Here is a 6,733-nt window from a genome sequence, read left to right on the forward strand (position 1 = left end):
TTGTCCAGCGTGGGCTCTGATCAGCACGGCTGGCGATGCAGTCTCAAATCCAAAAAGAGCTCCAGCATGGACCGTACGGGAGATCTAGGTCTGATCGCTGTATGGGGAGACAAATCTGTTGTATCCAGCTCCGTTACAGAACACGAATGCCAAAGCGTTTGAAAAAAAACTGCAGAATACACAGCGCTGTGTGACAAGCGTAACGGGAAGCCAAGAGCTCAGAACTCAAATGGACGCTCATGAGAGGGAGGGAGGGGGTGCTGAGGACTCAGCTATCCCACAGTCACAGCAGTTCTCTGAAAATTATTTCCATTCTTGGCTGAGCTCCCAGTGCTGTAGGTTCAAACACAGTGTCTGCCGTGGTTCAGGGAACAGCTCCTCAGTTTCTTTCCCCACCACCACGTAAAAAAAAGGGAAAGAAATCATTCTTGACTACTTTATATGTCACCCTATGTGTACTGAATGCTGCTGGTAGACGGACGCTACAGCACGACTAGAAGCGTAAGTATCCGCTCCTCTCCATCTCCTCCTCTCTGGTGGTAGACGGTGCTGCAGACCTGCCACCATCCGAAACGCCTAAATCTCAACATCGAGGGCAACATTGCTAGCAGTAGATAGGACAGAACGGCTAATAACCAGCTTAATTCTTTAAACTGGGGGCTGAAAATGTTTCAATCACATTGTGGTATTGACTCGCTTGGCAATGAGTCAACTTCCTTTTGGTGTATAAAATAGGTCCATCCTGCCTGGACTGTTCATAGCCCAAGGAACGCTGCCTCCAACTGCCTCCCCCCTGACCTCATTGTATCTCCTGCCTGGACTGTCATAGCCCAGGAACGCTGCCTCCAACTGCCTCCCCCCGACCTCATTGTATCTCACTAACAAGTCTCTGTTTCTTATTCTTGTATTCCTTACAACTTCATGCACAAAAATGGGGAGGGCACTGCCATGGTGCCCAGGAAGGTTGAGGGAGGAGGAAAGCAACGGGTGCGCTTCTTCCAGGGCAACCCTGTGAATACTGACACGGAGCACCTGTCTCTCTGATACACTGGATCTCTATACACTTGCCTATTATTCTAGGCAGGGACAGTGCACCACTGACTGATCTGGTCCGCAATCCGAACTCGGATGCGTTAGTGCGGTAAACAGGGAAATCCCGAGAGCTTTACAGTGAATTTCCTGCTTTCACGTCGTCGAGCTCGGATCACCACGGGTGGCGATGCAGTTCAATGCAAAAGTAGCTCCTGCATTGAACCTTACGGGAGATACTAGTTCTGATCGCTGTATGGTGAGACAATCAGTTTTATCAGAGCTCCGTTAAAGAACAGGAAATGCCAAGCATTTGAAAAATAACTACAGGATACACAGCGGTGCGTGACAACCGTACGGGAAACCAGACACTCAACGGAGTGGTCGGGAGGAGAGGGAGGGGGTAATGAGGACTACAGCTACCAGTCTCCACAGCGGTCTCTGAAACTATTTGCATTTTTGGCTGCGCGCCCAATGCCTGCAGCGTAATACACGGTGTCTTGCATGGTTCACGGACAGCTCGCTCAGTTTTTTTCCCCCTCCAGCACGGTAAAAAAGTGAAAATAAATATTCCTTGAGTACTGTAAATGTCACCCTCTGTGTACTGAATGCTGCTGGCACGCGCGATGCTGCTGCGGTGAAGAGCAGTATCCGCTCCTCTGCCCCTCCCAGGGGTAGACGGCCGCCCAGTGAGTGCTCCTGGCTGAGTGTGGCCGGGGGCTCCGGGGTGAAAATGGGAATGACTCCCTTTTTTCTGACAGTGGATGGTAACGAACGCCTGGTAACTGTCTTCATCTTATCACCTGGGGGCTGAGCTTCATCAGACCCTTCTCTCTTGCGTAAAGAAAAGATTCTGAACTGCATGGACTGTCATGGCCATGGTGGCTCCCTCCCCCTCATTTGATCTCAGTAACTACTCTGTGATTCTTATTCATGCATTCTCTCATAACATCATGCCAACAATGGTGGGGAGGCACTGCTGTGGTAGCCCAGGTAGGTGGAAGCAATGGTTGCCTACTTGCAGCGGCTCCTCCTGTGAATACTGACACAGAGCAGCTGCGCTGTGCTACACTGATTTTATACACTGTATCCTATTCTTGTCTGACTGACTCTATTTTATTAACCGTAAAGGGCAGGATTGACTCAGTCCAAGTGAGTTAATCCCCATTTTCCTTTCAAAAATTTACACAGGGTTATTATCTGTTCTGTCCTATTTACTGGTGAGTGTAACAAAAAGGGGAGATGGTAGGTTTTGCTGTCTACAGTAGTACTGTACCATCTACCACCAGGAAGGGGAGAGGGCAGATTTTCAAGTAAGCATAATCACACCTCACGATTCACTTCATTGGTTATGATTACTGCACTGTGCAAAGCTCTAATGCTCTTCAGTGCTGCGCAGATTTGCCTCTACAGTAGCATTCAGTCAAAGAGGGTGACATGTAAGTACTCAAGGATTGCTTTATATTACTGTCATTTCCGTGCTGGGTAGGGAAGAAGATGAATAGCTTTCCGTGAACCTAAAGCACACGTGTTGTAAGCTCCAGACACTGGGCGCTAAGCCAAGAATGCAAATAGTTTTACGAGACTGCTGAGGACTGTGGGATAGCGGGAGTCCTCAGCACCCCTGTTCTATCCTCATGATCCCCGGCCCTGTGCCCAATGTTAATGTCACGGGGGCTTCTGTAAATGTCGTCAGTCATTCCTTGCTCGGGAAACATCAGCAGACAGTCCTTTCGCACATTTTTCTCCTGGATTGGCCCTTGCAGAACATAAGCACGGCAGCACTAGAGACCGTCGGCTTTTGTTTCCCGTCACATTTTGTGTACTAGATGCCGTGGAGACAGAGGCGACACTCGGAGCGCTACACGCCAGCATTCATTGCTTTGCAATGATAGCAGAGATGGTTACCAGTCGTTCTGTACTCGTTACTGCCAGAGAAACCTGGCAATGACATGACGGGTTTCTCTCCTTCTCTGAACTGTCCGCTGCTATCATGAGTGCCCCTGGCTAAAATCAGCCGGGCCGCAACCCAAAAGCAAACTTGGATTGACTCCACTGGCCTGAGTCAATCCCTCCCTATAGCTGTCTAAAAATAGAGTCAGTCCTGACTAAGAAAGAGTCAAGCAGCAGAGAACCTGTGGCACCTTATAGACTAACAGATGTCGTTCAGTCTTAAAGTACCACAGGATTCTCTGCTGCTTTTACAGATCCAGACTAACAGTACTTCCTCTGAAGGACGAGTCAGCGCTACTAGAGAGCGCAGCCTACCTACGCCGTGGCTGTGATTAGGGTTCCCTGGCAAGACACAACTCATTCATTCACTCTCTCCCACGCCCCTCTTTCCGCAGCTTTATTGTGGCGAGGGCGCCCACCCCCTCACCATCTCTGTCAGGGGGCTGCAGTCCGTCGAGGAATAACAAGAATAAAAGAACAATAGAACTTACTTCGTCGACCATACTAACCGTGCCGGGGGGGGCACCTTGAAGAGAGGCAGTCAATGGCTTAGTGCATCCAGGCAGGACAATACTCAATTAAATTCGGTAGAAACCAGAGGAGAGCGACATTGACCTGCCCAAGCCTGAGCACTTCATATTTGGGTTTTCAGAACATTGTCTACAGGGGCACTCATAGCAGGGGAGCGACTCGGGGACCCTAAACTCACTTGTGATGCACTGGCAGGCTAACACAGGAGAAAGGCCTGAATCCCCGGCACTTTTGAAGTGTCCATTTCTGATTGTCCTACCCATGAGCGGTCAGCACACGACACAGGTGACCACGACGAGCTCCAGTTCTGCACTCGGGTCACAATGCAGTTCGCATATCCGAAGAGAGCCCACCGCTTGGACCCCAAGGAGGTGCTGGACTGAAATCGGCTATCTGGCGTGTGAGGACTCGGTCGCTTCACCAGCACGTTGCGTTCGAAAGGACGAAATGAAAAGTTTTTGAAAGAATTTTCAAAGTCCTATGGCCTGATCAAAGGGCACAGCAGAGACCTCCTTCAGTGCGACGCTTGAAAGTGAAGGAACTTTAGACAGGCCTTCACGGGCAGGAAGCCAGACGAAGCAAACGGAAGTCAGGCTTTAGCACCGAAAACATGCCACTTCTAGTGCTGAACTACATGCCAATTTTGGGGTTCAGCGCTACACCGTCCCGCCCTCCACCCTGTGCCCGTGGATTCCAACAGACTTTGGATTGAATATCAAGTGTTTCTGAGGATAGTAGCAGAGGGGGAAGATGGAGACGAATTTGAGGACCTGAAGAGTGGCGTGGTGATAGCACACAGCAGTCCGTAAACCCACAGCCAGGATCTTTTTGAGACCCAAGAATTACAGTCCCTGCGCTCAAGCGAGAAGCCCAGACAAGTGAAGCCATGGAAGTACTCCGGTAATGTCCCTTGCATTCTGTATCAAAACAACGGATTAAACAAGATGGTTCTTTTGGTTCTTAAGATACGCATTGGACAACCAAGGGCTTTTGCTGCAGTCGCAGCCATTACTGTTTCAGAAAATTTCATTAACGATGTCTGGGGATGGAGCGAACATCCTCCAAATTAATCTCCATGAACGTCGATCGTGGAGGAACTTCAAAAACCCTTTATGCTGTATCAGAACAAGTTCCTGGCCAACGACAGCCTTTCTCCGTCGTCCTTCACTCGCTAGGATAACTTTTCGAACGCCATGCATTTGCAAGACATTTGGTACTTGCAGGCATTGAAGGCATGCATGAAGGCATTGCATACAAACGATCTGACCTCCCTGCGGTGACCTGATTGGTCAGGAGAGAGTATCATCTCCATTGTTCACCGCTGTGTGCAACATCAGCGAATGTAAATAGGGGGCAGACATTGGCGATTTTGGCTAGCTGCCAGAGCGGGTTGGGGTATTGGAGGGGACTTACCTGACAGACTGAGTTGTTCAGGCGTCTGCAACGCAGGACTTTTCCCTGCCTACCGGCAAGCGCTGCGCGCGGTGTATGTATAGGAGCTGCAGTGGCAACTAGCAGCCCCGATCGTCATATGATACGGAGCCCCTGCGGCTGTTGGTGTATGTAGAGGGGGTGCTTTGCAAGGTCTCTTTAACAGCGAGCTAAGGCATCTAGGCAGGGTAGATCCAACTGTGTATATCTAACGGCGGAGAAGTCAAAATTTAAGAGCTCACTACATCAGCCGCGTTGACGTACGGTGGCTAGTTACCTCCGCGTCTGTGTTGTGCCACACCAGTCACAGACACATGAATATTTTACACGCATACAAAGATGCGACGCTTGTAAGAGATCACATGTGCTCTGTAAGGTGGATGCTGCTTCTACCTGTGAAGAGACCCTATTTCATTTGNCAACCCAAAATAAGGTCCCCTTCCCTTCTTCTTCTATCTTTTGGTACAGCTACCCAACTAAAAAAATCAAGTTATTCACACAATTCTATCTGTGGTTTACTGGCATCAGAATTTACACAGTGGTTCAAAGCAGTTCAGTGGATTTAAAAAAAAAAAAAAAAGGCTCCGATGTTTAAGGCTGTTCTTCCCCAGCATAGTACTTAATTTAAAAAAATAAAAAATAGAAAAGACTAAACTAAAAGGAAGGGAAAATAAAAAGGAAGACATAGAACTAAGTTACAGTGTTTAACTGCCATAGCAAATTCAAACAGAAACTCTGTAAGAACAGGAAGACTCTAAAGGGACCTTATCATCAACCTTATTAGAACATTCAAAAGGGAAGAAAGTCCTTTGATAATTACAAAAAAATTGCTAGCAACAGGAATTGAAATTGCTTGATGTGACAGACTGGGACCCCTATGTTCACCACTTTTACAAGACTAGGATACATTTTGTACAAAGTATGACTCATGAGGTATCATTTCAAAATTCATAATTCACTAATCAGTATTGTCCAGGTAAAATATTATTCATATTCAACTTATTCATAAATGATCTGGAGAAAAGGGTAAACAGTGAGGTGGCAAAGTTTGCAAACGATACTAAACTGCTCAAGATAGTTAAGACCAAAGCAGACCAAAGAACTTCAAAAAGATCTCACAAAACTAACGGTATGTCTACACTACCCGCCGGATCGGTGGGCAGTGATCGATCCAGTGGGGATCAATTTATCGCATCTAGTTTACACACAATAAATTGACCCCGGAGTCCTCACCTGTCGATTCCTGTACTCCAGTGCGAGAGGGGCAGGCAGAGTCAACAGGGGAGAGGCAGTAGTCGACTCACCGAGGTGAAGACACCATGGAAAGTCAATCTAAGTACATTGACTTCAGCTATGTTATTCACATAGCTGAAGTTACGTAACTTAGATCGATACCCCTCCTCAGTGGAGACCAGGGCTAAGTGATTGGGCAACAAAATGGCAAATGAAATTTTGTGTGAATAAATGTAAAAGTGATGCACATTGGAAAAAAAACCCCAACTATACATATAATATGATGGGTGCTAATTTAGCTACAACTAATCAGGGAAGAGATCTTGGAGTCATCGTTGATAGTTCTCTGAAGACGTCCATGCAGTGTGCAGTGTCAGTCAAAAAAGCAAACAGAATGTTAGGAATCATTAAAAAAAAAGGATAGAGAATAAGAGAGAATATCTTATTGCCCTTATATAAATCCATGGTACACCCACATCGTGAACACTGTGTACAGATGTGGACTCCTCATCTCAAAAAAGATATACTGGCACTAGAAAAGGTTCAGAGAAGGGTT

Source organism: Chelonoidis abingdonii, chromosome 2 (assembly GCF_003597395.2).
Source record: "Chelonoidis abingdonii isolate Lonesome George chromosome 2, CheloAbing_2.0, whole genome shotgun sequence".
Classification (NCBI taxonomy): Eukaryota; Metazoa; Chordata; order Testudines; family Testudinidae; genus Chelonoidis; species Chelonoidis abingdonii.